The sequence below is a fragment of the Aquarana catesbeiana genome, linkage group LG03, assembly GCF_042186555.1.
Source record: "Aquarana catesbeiana isolate 2022-GZ linkage group LG03, ASM4218655v1, whole genome shotgun sequence".
Taxonomy (NCBI): Eukaryota; Metazoa; Chordata; class Amphibia; order Anura; family Ranidae; genus Aquarana; species Aquarana catesbeiana.
This window is the reverse complement of record NC_133326.1, coordinates 424,696,554-424,712,064: the sequence shown is the minus strand read 5'-3', so window position 1 is coordinate 424,712,064 and position 15,511 is coordinate 424,696,554.

Below are 15,511 nucleotides of genomic sequence, written 5' to 3'. Positions count from 1 at the left end.
GGAATTCTGACTTTAAGCCAGAAAAGATTGTGATTTAGGTTTGAAATAGATCTTCTACTAGTTTTGTGCATTTCTAGTCCTTTTAGTGAATATCAGTTAATATTAGGTATTTTTTCATGTAATGTATTTTCATTTATTGTTTATGTTTTATTATGCTGCTATCGTGTGTTGTGGCCTCGATTGGCAGGACCGTTGCCCACCAGTTGGTACACCGGTTCGGGCACTTGTTTCCCGTCATTAGATCGCTCCCCCACTTCTCCCCCCCTCTCCTTTTGCCTGGGTGAACTTTGATGCTCTCCCCGGGCTGTCCTTAGTAGTATATATATAGAGGGGTCTGTGTTTTTGTGTTGTTGCATGGACGCCCAGGGCTTCTGTCCTTTTGAAATAGTAAAAAATAAGTTGCGCTAAATATGAAAAGGGCACAAATCAAGTTACATATGGTGCAAATAAATAAACAGTGAACGCTCAAAAATTCATAAACACAAAATACATGTGTACAAATAAAGAACTTAATAGTGAGTGATAAAAAACAAAGTTTATGAATATATAAAAAAATCAAAAAAAGAAAAATGAAAGATAAATGAAAAAAGTCCATTGAAGTAATACAATAAATAAAAAGGAAAAATCCGTTGAGATACAAAGTTCCAAGGGTTGTCCACCTTCACCAACAGGGGAGGAGAGGGGGGGGATCCCAATCTGAAGAGAAGAACCCACTCTATAAGTGGGAACCCTTACCAGAACAGATGGACCCCCTCTAGAGCAAGGTCATAAAGGCAGGCAGATTAAGCTCTCTGCAGGGACTGGTAAGTATCCGATACCTCCGGGATCCTCCGAGTATGGACGGGAGCCACTCAGCAGGGTATAACAGGAACAGACCAACAGGAACTCCAATCTGGGGGAATACACTCCGACCTGAAGCCTGCAGCCTGGCAGGGACAATCAGCAGGGAGCACAGAGCACACAGCCGGCCATATACACAGAGGAAGGAGGAAGCCCTGCTGAGCTCTCAGCTCACCTTGTTGCCATCACACACACTTGACACTATCTGAACCAAATAAGTTTATCTTGGTTTTATCAGACCACAGGACATGGTTCCAGTAATCCATGTCCTTAGTCTGCTTGTCTTCAGCAAACTGTTTGCGGGCTTTCTTGTGCATCATCTTTAGAAGAGGCTTCTTTCAGGGATGACAGCCATGCAGACCAATTTGATGCAGTGTGCAGCGTGTGGTCTGAGCACTGACAGGCTGACCCCCCACCCCTTCAACCTTTGCAGCAATGCTGGCAGCACTCATAAGTTTATTTCCCAAAGACAACCTCTGGATATGATGCTGAGCTTGTGCACTCAACTTCTTCGGTCGACCATGGCGAGGCCTGTTCTGCGTGGACCCTGTCCTGTTTAACCGCTGTATGGTCTTGGCCACCGTGCTGCATTTCAGTTTCAGGGTCTTTGCAATCTTCTTATAGCCTAGGCCATCTTTATGTAGAGCAACAATTCTTTTTTTCAGATCCTCAGAGAGTTCTTTGCCCAGAGGTGCCATGTTGAACTTCCAGTGACCAGTATGAGAGAACGATAACATCAAATTTAACACACCTGCTTCCCATTCACACCAAAGACCTTGTAACACTAATGAGACACATGACACCGGAGAGGGAAAATGGCTAAGTTGGCCTAATTTGGACATTTTCACTTGTACTCACTTTTGTTGCCAGTGGTTTAGACATCATTGGCTGTGTGTTTAGTCATTTTGAGGGGACAGCAAATTTACACTGTTATACAAGCTATACGCTCACTACTTTACATTGTAGCAAAGTGTCATTTCTTCAGTGTTGTCACAATGAAAAGATATAATAAAATATATAAAAAAATGTGAGGGGTGTATTCACTTTTGTGAGATATTGTACATACAGGAAGGATAAGGTAGTCATCTCTGTAAGACTCACATATCTGCTTAGTGTGAAACCAACATCCCGACCCTCTTTCTTTATGTACTTGAATAGGGATGGAGATGCATGTTACCATACATCTCATTCAAAGTCCCAAAAGCCCCCTCTATTGCAATAGATTAGGGATGGAGGTGTAGTGAGTAGTTTTATCATTGGATTATGACCCTCAATGTCCTCATATTAATCATGACCGATCTCCCTTATGGGCAGTTCGTTTCTCTATCATGTTTTAGTCCTTCTTCCATTTACCATTCCAAGACAAATGCATAAAACATATTTTTTCTAACACTCTGTGGCCTGTTTCTACATGTGCACTGCCGGGTTGTTGGACCAATTTTTTACCTCATCACCTCCGGGAGCTGCGATGCCTTCTCGGCACCCCTCCCCTGTCCTCCCTACCTGATTCATTATTGGGTGCGGGGATGTGGGCGGGGCTGTTCCGCCATCTGCTGATACAGGCAGGTGTCACCATCTTGGCTGACAGTGGGATGGACGTCTGGGGTTCAGTGAACGGTTTCCGCCCTGACTCAAGCGCCCATCCGAAATGTCATGCCTTGCGTGACACTGGGTGGGGTCCGCTCGCTACACAGGGAGCATTTAAACAGTCTTTTTTCATTTACAACCAGTTCTCGTATTGACAAATAATTTGTGCAATCTGCCAGTTCAACGCGACTTCATCGCAACTTTAAGCAACTTACAACGTGACTTCAAGACGCCTCAAGGACAGGCGACTTTAACTGTGGCCAATCACAGAATAATCAGCTCTCTGGGAGGGAGAGGTTTGCCTGGGTAAACTAATTTCTTTTCCTGTAAAGTCGCTTCAATATAGATGGAGATCTGACTTGGAGGCGACTTCCATTGAATTCTATGGGTACAGGTCACCTAGAAGTCGGATTGAAGTAGTACGGGAACCTTTTTTGAAGTCGGAGCGATTTCAGTAGTGTACATTACGACGCTCTCATTGACTATAATGCATTTCCCAAAGTCAAGCGACTTGAGGGCTGACAAGTCAGATCCCAAGTCGTTGTAGTGTGAACTGACACACACTCCTTTCATTCACAGTCAGTCCTCTGACTGATACACATCTTGTGCTGTCTGCACCAGACATCGCTGGCCTTTACTCCTATATCAGCAACACTAGGTAACTACCACTATCATTATGACATTTATTTCATATGTGGTTTTAATCCCAGGACTTTACCAATTTCTGGGGACTTATGCTGTTTTGATATCAGTTCCTACTCATTTTATTTGGGCTCCTTTCTTTGATTAGCTTACATTTTTACATTTTCAGCACCATTTGGTATTCATATTTTTATTGATCCACAGAATGGAGCCCATTTGTCCTACTGTTCCAGATACTCTGGGCCACACCTACATTTATGCTCCGTGTTCCTGTCGGACCCTACTACCACAGCTTCCGGACCAGGCATTCCTTCCGGCCCTAGTACCCTGGCGGTGTGTTTGTTTCACACTAAGCAGATATGTGAGTCTTACAGGGATGACTACCTTATCCTCCCTGTATTTGTATTCATTCTTTTCCAATATTTGTCTATGAATGGTTGATTTTGATATACTTAACTCACTTTATAGATGTATCATGCATCCGCCTCTGATGATTGGATAGATCCCATGAAACGCATTAGGCTTAACCTAGATGCAATGCATATATACTTACATGGTCTTTGGATCCAGTCAATATCATGGATTATAACGGTTATATTATAGTGATTCTTTTATTACTGAGGACAATACTATTGTATATTCTATTTATGCTTTTAACATGTAAATGATTTGGATATGTGATTTGTTATATTATGTGCCATTATTGCATGCATTGTCTGCCATGTACCTACTCAATCATGGCAAACAAATAAATACTTGTTCATGTTTCACTTTGACGCCTTCGATTAGCCACAATATACACCTCATTTAAAGTTCCGACCCTCTTTCTTCATGTACTTGAATAGGGATGGAGATGCATGTTGCCATGCGTCTCATTCAAAGTCCCAAAAGCCCCTCTATTGCAATTTATGCCTTTAGAACGCCTGACAGTGCTACTTGGATGTTGGGCCTCTGTAGTTGGCTAGGCTGTGGAAAAGTCTCACAGATGTGGTATTGTCATGCACAGGAGGAGTAGCAGAATGTATTTTAGGGTGTAATTCTTGGTATGTACATGATATGTGTTAGAAATATCTTATAAAATTGATAACTTTGTGTGGAAAAAAATAAGTTTGCATTTTATTTCCAAATTTTCCAAAAACTTGTGGAAAAAAATTACATCTTCAAAAGACTCATTATGCCTCATAGATTATATGTTGGGGTGTTTGCTTTCCAAAATTGGGTCATTTTGTGGGTATTCTATTGTCCTGGGGCTCCAAGGCCTTCAAAATGTGATAGGTAGGAAATTAAATGTGTAATTTATGCCTTTAGAACTCCTGACGGTGCTACTTGGATGTTGGGCCTCTGTATGTGGCTAGGCTGTGGAAAAGTCTCACACATATGGTATCTCCATACTCAGAAGAGTAGCAGAATATATTTTAGGGTGTAATTGCAAGTATGCCTATGCCATGTGTGAGAAATAACTTGTTAATATGACAATTTTGTGGAACAAATAAAATAATTCTTTTAATTCTTTAATTCTATTTTCCAGACAATTGTGGGCAAAAAAATGCAACTTCAAAAAAACTCACTATGCCTCTTACTAAATACATTGGACTGTCATCTTTACAAAAAGGGGTAATTTGGGGGGTATTTGTACTGTCCTGACATTTTAGGACCTCGAGAAATTAGATAGGCAGTCAGTACATTAGGATTAATCAATTTTTAGTGATACATAGCATAGCTTGTAGACACTATAACTTTCACACAAACCAATTATCATACACTTTTCAGGATTTTTTTACCAAATAAATGAAGCAGAATACATTCTGGCATAAATTTATGACGAAATTTGACTTTGTCCAGAAGTAGAAGTTTTTTTTCCAAAAATGTTCACTATTTTTTTGCTTATATTGCTATCTATTTGTATGAAAAAAGTTTTTAAAATTTAGTTTCGGTACAATGTAGCATGACTGAGTAATTGTCATTCAAAGTGCGAGAGCACTGAAAGCTGAAAATTGGTCTGGGCAGAAAGAGGGTGAAAGTGTCCAGCATTGAGGTGGTTAAGAATAAAAGTATTGTACTCACTAGATATAGCAGTGGTTCTCAACCTTTCTAGTGCCGTGACCCTTTAAAAAAAATTCCCAAGTTGTGGGGACCCCTAACAGTAAAATTATTTTCGTAGTGTGGGTTCTCAGCACCTAAGGCAAGACAAGTAATTTGCACCCCTAACCCACGGACATTTAGGGCTCCCTGAGTCCCTTCCACTCGTGCAGTATTAAAACCCCCTATGGTACATTTTAGGATGTACCACCCTTTCTCTTTGTTCTCCTTTCTTTCCCTTTAATCTCTCTCTATCCTAATTTCTTGTTTTTTTCCCCATCCCTCTCTCTAGTCGTCTTTCTTGTTCTTTCTCTTATTCTTTCTCTCCCTTTTTCTTTGTTCTTCCCCCTCTTTTCCTCTCCCATGTATTCTCTATTTTCCCGAACAGGTGGCAACCCTAGCTGTGAACTGAATGGGTGGCTGCGAAGAGGCTAAGTGGGCGGCTGTGGGCTCCAGAGACAGCCCTGGGCGGCCGTAAAAAGGCTGGGAGAGCGGTGTGAGCTTCAGGAACAGCCCAGGATTCGGTGACCCCTGCCAAATCATCATTCGACCCCGGAGGGGATCCCGACCCCCAGGTTAAGAACCACTGAGATATAGGTAGGTAGTGTGCATTTCATCCTTAGAAGTGTGGTCATTAGTGGATACAAACATAACATAACTTACAAAATTTGTACAGCCCCTTGCAGGTCTGGTATGGATTTTAAGGGGAACTCCGCGCCAAAATTTTAAAAAAATGGTGTGGGGTTCCCCCAAAAAGCCACACAAGACCCTTATCCAAGCACGCAACCTGGCAGGCCGCAGGAAAAGAGGGGTGGACGAGAGAGTGCCCCCCTCCTGAACCGTACCAGGCCACATGCCCTCAACATTGGGAGGAATATTTAACTTTTATTGTTTCACTTTAAGCATTATTAAAATCACTGCTCCCGAAAAAACAGCCGTTTTAAAACCCAGTTCCCCAAACACTTTTTATGACAATAACTTGCATATTAGCCTTTAAAATTAGCACTTTAGTATTCTCCCATAGACTTTTAAAGGGTGTTCTGCGGCTTTCGAATTTGCCGCAAACACCCCAAATTGTTCGCTATTCGGCAAACAGCCAATGTTCGAGTCGAACAGACAGCCCATCCCTAATGGTGAACCAGGACGCACAGGACCCCTGCTGGGAGCCACATCGGCAATAGGTGTGAACCCAGCCTGTTTTTTTTAATTTTATGTGGCTATTGCGGGGTGCAGGCAGGTTACACTATGAAGATGCAGCAGCTGTACGGACACATTCAGGGACATTTACCCACACCTGCACACCTGTCAAATTAGGACCTGCGACCTGCAGCTGTGTTCATACAGCCGCTGCACCCCCACAGAGTAACAATCAGCTCCAGCCCGCACAAACAAACCTCTCTTTCATGCTCTATGAGAACCCGTGTAAATTAGCCTTTAGATTTTAAAATTTATTTTTAACAACTTTTTTTTTAAACATTTTTTTTAACTTTTTTTTTTAATTACAACGCTGTTGGGGGGGGTGAAATATTAGGGGTCTGAACTGTCACCTGACATCTCACCTTTGAGAAAGAGAAAAGAGCTGAGGACACAGATTATTTAATTCCTTTCTCTGCAGCCTCAGCTGCACTGCAGATGAATGAGCAGGACATGGAGCACTCTTGTTCATTCATAAACTGAAGCATAGCAAACATTAGTTTCGTTAGTTATGAATGGACACAGGAGGTGATTACCTTTACTGCCCCCTGTTAAGTGAAAGTAACTTATGCACTGCCACCTCTGTAATAACGATCCTTAAATGTTTTGCAGTTGCTGCATACACTCTAGTGCCAGTTCACCACCACTAGTATAAAAATATGCCATGTGTTGCACTGCTGCATGTACTAAACCCCAAAATATGTGTTCTTGAACTAAAAGGTAGCAATAATTTATATATATATATATATATATATATATATATATATATATATATATATATATATATATATATATTAGGGCTGCAACTAACGATTATTTTCATAATCGATTAGTTGGCCGATTATTGTTTCGATTAATCGGTTAATAACCTTAAAAAAAATGTGGTGTATAATTTAGCTAATATGTAAAGTTTTTAAAAAAAAAGCAATTTATTCTTAAATAACTATATGCAGTGGTAAATATAAATAACCAACTATATGGTTGGGAGCAAAATATCGAATCCACTCTGAGAATAACAGACAGAAGAGATATACTGTATATACTATTAGAGGAGAGATATATTGTATATACTATTAGAGGGGAAATATTGTATAAACTATTAGAGGAGATATACTGTATATACTATTAAAGGGTGAATCTGGTAAATATCAGACTCAGAGATCAAATTTTTTTTATTTAAAAAAAAAAACAAAAAAAAACAAAAATGTCTTCCTTAAAAAAATGTAATTTTAAGAACGTTCGTTTGATTTTCTAATCATTAGTGGGGTCAAATCGACGTTCATTTTCAACCACAGTGAGGAGAACATTTGGAAATAATCAAAGGAATTTTCAGACAGCGTATGTGGTTTTTGTTCAGAAATGACATTCATTTTAAAAACAGAATATTAAAAACAAGTGAAAATTTCAAACAATGTTCTTTTATTTAGCGAATGTACAAAGATTTTTCGTCTGAATATTCTCGTCTGAAAAAAATTGATCCGTGTGGCCAGCATGAGGCTCCGTACACACCTATGTAGTTTGCTTTTGATGTGTTTCTGCAGTGCTTTTTGCTGTGCGTTTTGATTTTAGCGCACGTGATTTTGCTGCGATTTGTGTTTTTACATTTATTTTGGCCAATTTGTTGTTGGGCAGATTAAAAAACACAAATTGCTGCAAAAACGCATTACATGTTTTTCTGCAGCATCTCCATTGAAGTATATTGAACCAAAAAAGCACAGTTTTGCGTTAAAAAAAAAGTCCCTGACCCTTTCCAAATACACAGTGGCTGAAAAAAGCATAGATGTGAACGTGTCCCATAGGAAACCATATAAATGAACTGTAGTGCGTTTCTGCAAAAAGCACCAAAAAACACATAGATGTGAACCAGGTCTAAGACGTTTAGTAACATAATGGGGTTAAAAAAACTAAAATTAGCCCTTTATAGTACAAAAAAATCACTACTGTAAGGGGTTCATTTTTTTTTACTGTAGAACTGTGAAAGTAATATTTACAGTAGCGATTATTTGCTCTTTTTGTACTATAAGGGGCTCATTTTAGTTTTTTTAACCCCATTATGTTACTGTGTTACCGATTATGAAAATAGTAATCAATTAATTTCATAATCGATTAGTTGTCGATTAATCGATTAGTTGTTTCAGCCCATATATATATATATATATATATATATATATATATATATATATATATATATACATACATAAAACACACGTGATAGGAAATATCCCAATTAGGAATGAGCCGAACACCCCTGGTTCAGTTCGCACCAGAACCTACGAACGGACCGAAAGTTTGCATGAACTTTAGAACCCTATCAAAGTCTATGGGACTCGAACGTTAGAAACCAAAAGTGCTCATTTTAAAGGCTAATATGCAAGTTATTGTAAAAAAGAGAAGGGGGAAGGTTTGGGACTTTAAATGAGGTGCGGGTAAGCACCTCCATCCCTAAATTGAATCTAATCGAGAGGGAAATGGGACTTTAAATGAAGCGGCTGGACTGCGGAGGTGATGATATAAATATACAATTTTATTTATAACAAAGTAAATATGGTAATTTTCATATATACATAAAAGCACAAGGTATAGACACAGTGATACAAAGTATATAAATATAGACATAAATAAAGATAAATTCATAAGGTTAATGAATAGTATATGACAGCAATCTGGCCTTAAAATGCTAGACACAGCATGCCCGGCATCTGTGTTAATAATCACATAAAGGAATCTACAAATGTTGGGTTCATGTTATAACATCGTCAAAGCGTAGTATGTGTCTCTGCAGCATCCAATAGCTCTACGCGTTTCGTGGAATTGTCTCCACTCGTCAGGAGCAGATGCAACAGGTTCCTGTAGATTAAATGTTTATGGTGAAACCACATTATGTCTAAGAGTAAAGAATATTATTTATAGAAAATTAACCAAATACACTCACCAGTCCCGGCAGTGGGAGCGATAAGGGGCGAGCGAGACAGGTGAACCGGAAGCACAGACCACACCACGGGAGCTGAGGCGGCGTAACTGTACATGGGCAGCTTGGGGTGGTGGTATGGTGCCTAAGGTGGTCCCCATGAATGTAGGTGCTGGCTTGAAAGTATGAGCAAATCAAAACATCTGAAAGTAAGAATGAAGATGTGTGTGAGGTGAGATGATGAGGATGTGTAAAAACAAGCAAGGTATGTGTAAGGGGAATAATTAAAAAAAAAAAAAAAAATGAAAAAATAATGGTGGTGTAAAATTGTAAGCCCAATGTGTCAGCATGTGTAAATAATAGAGAAAAAGGATGGGATGTGAAGTGTGATTGGTGTAATGTGTATGAGATGGGCTGACCTATACGTGAGAATGGTCTGAGAAAAACGAACCTAAAAGTGAAGTAAGTGTAAAAAACAATTGTGTATGAACAAAAAAGTGCAAAAACCAATCGTGTTGTGTGTGGGTCTGAACTAAAGGACACTTACCCAAGCTGCATGCCATGCAACACCAGGCGGTGGAATAGCTGGTGTGCAGGAGCCCCAGGCAGAGACCGGCCATGTGAACAGCCGGCTCTGACTGAGGGTATATGTACAGGTACGCCACCAACGCCACGTGCGTGAACGCAGGGGGGGGCGGGAGAAGGCGTCCGCACCTGGGTCAAACCGCCAGGCGATTGGCGCCAAACCGCTCCCACACAGGTCACGCAGAAGGTGCTCTCAATGGCAGCGTGATGATGTCATGATTGACGTCAAACGCTGGACGTGAGGACCGTGGCGCCGATGCGCGAAGGGGCGTCCTCCCGATCTCCCGAACACCACTGTGCAACGGGAAAAGGGAGGACCCACGAGGCACATCGCAGCTCCCGCGATAAGGAAAAGACCCCCATACACCGTGAACAGGCTCAAAACCCCAAACCTGCACACATGCGTGACCTGTGTGGGAGCGGTTTGGCGCCAATCGCCTGGCGGTTTGACCCAGGTGTGGACGCCTTCTCCCGCCCCCCCCTGCGTTCACGCACGTGGCGTTGGTGGCGTACCTGTACATATACCCTCAGTCAGAGCCGGCTGTTCACATGGCCGGTCTCTGCCTGGGGCTCCTGCACACCAGCTATTCCACCGCCTGGTGTTGCATGGCATGCAGCTTGGGTAAGTGTCCTTTAGTTCAGACCCACACACAACACGATTGGTTTTTGCACTTTTTTGTTCATACACAATTGTTTTTTACACTTACTTCACTTTTAGGTTCGTTTTTCTCAGACCATTCTCACGTATAGGTCAGCCCATCTCATACACATTACACCAATCACACTTCACATCCCATCCTTTTTCTCTATTATTTACACATGCTGACACATTGGGCTTATAATTTTACACCACCATTATTTTTTCATTTTTTTTTTTTTTTATTCCCCTTACACATACCTTGCTTGTTTTTACACATCCTCATCATCTCACCTCACACACATCTTCATTCTTACTTTCAGATGTTTTGATTTGCTCATACTTTCAAGCCAGCACCTACATTCATGGGGACCACCTTAGGCACCATACCACCACCCCAAGCTGCCCATGTACAGTTACGCCGCCTCAGCTCCCGTGGTGTGGTCTGTGCTTCCGGTTCACCTGTCTCGCTCGCCCCTTATTGCTCCCACTGCCGGGACTGGTGAGTGTATTTGGTTAATTTTCTATAAATAATATTCTTTACTCTTAGACATAATGTGGTTTCACCATAAACATTTAATCTACAGGAACCTGTTGCATCTGCTCCTGACGAGTGGAGACAATTCCACGAAACGCGTAGAGCTATTGGATGCTGCAGAGACACATACTACGCTTTGACAATGTTATAACATGAACCCAACATTTGTAGATTCCTTTATGTGATTATTAACACAGATGCCGGGCATGCTGTGTCTAGCATTTTAAGGCCAGATTGCTGTCATATACTATTCATTAACCTTATGAATTTATCTTTATTTATGTCTATATTTATATACTTTGTATCACTGTGTCTATACCTTGTGCTTTTATGTATATATGAAAATTACCATATTTACTTTGTTATAAATAAAATTGTATATTTATATCATCACCTCCGCAGTCCAGCCGCTTCATTTAAAGTCCCATTTCCCTCTCGATTAGATTCAATTTAGGGATGGAGGTGCTTACCCGCACCTCATTTAAAGTCCCAAACCTTCCCCCTTCTCTTTTTTACAGTTTGTATAGGGATGGAAGCGGCTGGAATATTGGATCAGCAGTGTTCCCCTGCCATCCATGCGTGAGGTGCAGTTTCAGATGTGTACATTCCCTACTTAGGGATTTACACATCGGGACTGGCTAAGCAAATTCAGGGTATATTGATACATGTATTTATTTATTTTATTAGCGACAGCAATTTATGGCATTCTCGGCATAGGTTTTACGTTTAAACCTCATAAGTTACATTCCCTATATGATTACACTATTTACAATTCTTATATCCATGCGCTCCTGCCGCTCTGGCGATGTGTGCAGGTTTGGAGTTTTGAGCCTGTTCACGGTGTATGGGGGTCTTTTCCTTATCGCGGGAGCTGCGATGCGCCTCATGGGTCCTCCCTTTTCCCGTTGCACAGTGGTGTTCGGGAGATCGGGAGGACGCCCCTTCGCGCATCGGCGCCACGGTCCTCACGTCCAGCGTTTGATGTCGATCATGACGTCATCACGCTGCCATTGAGAGCACCTTCTGCGTGACCTGTGTGGGAGCGGTTTGGCGCCAATCGCCTGGCGGTTTGACCCAGGTGCGGACGCCTTCTCCCGCCCCCCCCTGCGTTCACGCACGTGGCGTTGGTGGCGTACCTGTACATATACCCTCAGTCAGAGCCGGCTGTTCACATGGCCGGTCTCTGCCTGGGGCTCCTGCACACCAGCTATTCCACCGCCTGGTGTTGCATGGCATGCAGCTTGGGTAAGTGTCCTTTAGTTCAGACCCACACACAACACGATTGGTTTTTGCACTTTTTTGTTCATACACAATTGTTTTTTACACTTACTTCACTTTTAGGTTCGTTTTTCTCAGACCATTCTCACGTATAGGTCAGCCCATCTCATACACATTACACCAATCACACTTCACATCCCATCCTTTTTCTCTATTATTTACACATGCTGACACATTGGGCTTACAATTTTACACCACCATTATTTTTTCATTTTTTTTTTTTTTTTTTTTTTTTTTTATTATTCCCCTTACACATACCTTGCTTGTTTTTACACATCATCATCATCTCACCTCACACACATCTTCATTCTTACTTTCAGATGTTTTGATTTGCTCATTATTATTATTATTATACAGGATTTATATAGCGCCGACAGTTTACGCAGCGCTTTACAACAACATTAGGGCAGACAGTACAAGTACAATACAATTCAATACAGGAGGAATCAGAGGGCCCTGCTCGTTAGAGCTTACAATCTAGGAGGGAGGGTCAAGTTATACAAAAGGGTAATAGCTGTGGGGGATGAGCTAATGGAGAAAATAATGCAGTTGTTAGATGGAGGCAGGATAGGCTTCTCTGAAGAGGAAAGTCTTCAGGGATCGCCTAAAAGTGGATAAATTTGGAGACAGTCTGACAGATTGGGGTAGGGAATTCCAGAGGATGGGCGAGGCTCGGGAGAAGTCCTGGAGGCGGATATGGGAGGAGGTGATGAGGGAGCTAGAGAGCAGGAGATCTTGGGAGGAACGGAGATGGCGTTTAGGTTGGTATTTTGAGACTAGGTTAGTGATGTAGCTGGGGGCACAGTTGTGGATGGCTTTGTAACTTATTGTTAGTATTTTGAATTTAATTCGTTGGGCGAGTGGCAGCCAATGGAGGGATTGGCAGAGAGGGGTAGCAGACACTGATCGGTTTGTAAGGTGGATGAGTCTGGCAGCAGCATTCATGATGGACTGAAGGGGGGATAGTCTATTGAAGGTAAGCCAATGAGGAGGGAGTTGCAGTAGTCGAGGCGAGAGATAACCAGGGAGTGAATCAGGAGCTTTGTAGTTTCACTGGTTAGAAAGGGACGTAGTTTAGAGATGTTGCGGAGGTTGAGGCGGCAAGCTTTGGAAAGTGATTGGATGTGGGGCTGAAAGGAGAGTTCAGAATCTAGGATAACACCTAGCACCCTGACATGTGGGGACGGGTGGATGGTTTTGCCATTGCTCTTCACAGAGAAGTCAGGGGAAGAGGCACGTGGGGGAGGAAATATTATAAGCCCGGTTTTGGACAAGTTGAGTTTGAGGAAGTGGTGTGACATCCATACAGATATGTCGGTTAGTAAGTTAGTGATGCGTGAGGAGACTGATGGAGTGAGTTGAGGGGTGGAGAGATAGATTTGTGTGTCATCAGCATAGAAATGATATTGAAAGCCATGAGAGGCTATCAGCTGACCCAGGGAAGAGGTGTAGATTGAAAATAAAAGGGGTCCAAGAACAGAACCTTGGGGGACCCCGACAGAGAAGGGAAGAGGAGTGGAGGAAGTAGAATTGTAAGTGACACTGAAGGTGCGTTGGGATAGGTAGGATGAGAGCCACTGAAGAGCACAGTCACGGAGACCGATGGAGTGAAGTTTTTTGAGGAGGAGGGGGTGGTCAACCGTGTCAAAGGCAGCTGAAAGATCCAGAAGTAGGAGTACAGAATAGTGTCCGTTGGTTTTTGCAGTTAGTAGGTCATTTGTGAGTTTTAAAAGAGCAGTTTCTGTGGAGTGTTGAGGGCGAAATCCAGATTGAAGGGGATCAAGAAGGTTGTTTTTAATGAGGTGGTCACTCAGTTGGTTGTAAACCAGGCGTTCAAGGAGTTTAGAGGAAAAGGGGAGCAAGGAGATAGGGCGTAGGTTGTTAAGATTGGTAGGGTCCAAGGATGGTTTTTTGAGTATGGGAGTGACCAGTGCATGTTTTAGAGCATCGGGGAAGACGCCAGAGGTGAGGGAGAGATTGAAGATGTGGGTTAGAGAGTGTAGGATGGGGTCAGAGGGTGACCGTAGCATTTGAGAGGGAACAGGGTCCAGGGGACAGGTAGTTAGGTGGGCGATAGAAAGGAGTTTAGCAACTTCGTCTGGAGTAGTAGATTTGAATAGAGGTAGTGTCAGTTGTATCTGTTGACATGGGGTCTTAGCTGGGGGAGATACCTGTAGAGTGGAGATTTCATCACGGATTGTATCAATCTTGTTTTTTAAGTGATTAGCGATTTCCTGGGCAGTGAGTAAATCAGTGGGGGGAGGCGGTGGAGGACAAAGTAGAGAGTTGAAGGTAGAGAAGAGTTTACGGGGATTGGATGAGAAGGTATTAATAAGAGTTGTAAAATAGGTTTGCTTGGCAGTGTGGAGGAAAGAATAGTATTTTTGGAGGGCAGATTTGTATTGGTTGAAGTCTTTGAGAGACTTAGTCTTGTGCCACAGACGCTCAAGAGCGCGACTACGTTTTTTGAGAATTTTAGTGTCATCTGTTTGCCAGGGTTGTAGGGGTCGAGGCCTGATTCTGCGTGTAGTAAGGGGAGCGAGCTTGTCCAGGGTGGAGGACAGAGATTTATTGTAGATGGATATGGCTTGGTTGGGGCAGGACAGGGGGGAGATTTTGTCATAGAGGTGGTCGGTAGCAGAGTAGAGGAGAGAGGAGTTGAAGTTGCGAAAGTTTCTACGGGTGACGGTTAGGCGATTGGAGGGAAAGGTGGTGGAAGACAGGGGGAGAGAGAAACTAATAAGGTGGTGGTCGGAGAGAGGAAAAGGATTGTTTGAGAAGTTGCATGGAGTGCATAGGTAAGAGAATACAAGGTCAAGAGTGTTGCCATCAGAGTGAGTAGAAGCCTGTACCCATTGCTTCAGGTCAAATGAAGAGGTTAGACTAAGAAGTTTAGAAGTAGCAGGAATGTTTGTATTAGCAGGGATGTTGAAATCACCGAGAAGGATTGTGGGAATTTCCGAAGAGAGAAAGTAGGGTAGCCAGGCAGAAAACTCATCAAGGAAAGTCGATAATGGTCCAGGGGGCCGGTAGATCACAGCAATTCTTAGGGAAGTGGGAGAGAATAGACGTATACAGTGGGCTTCGAATGATGAGAGTGAAAAAGAGGGAGGAGGGTGAATAACCTGGAAGGTGCTCTGGGGGGATAGGAGGAATCCCACTCCACCTCCCTTGCGTCCATTAGGCCTGGGGGAGTGAGTCCAGTGAAGGCCACCCTGGGAGA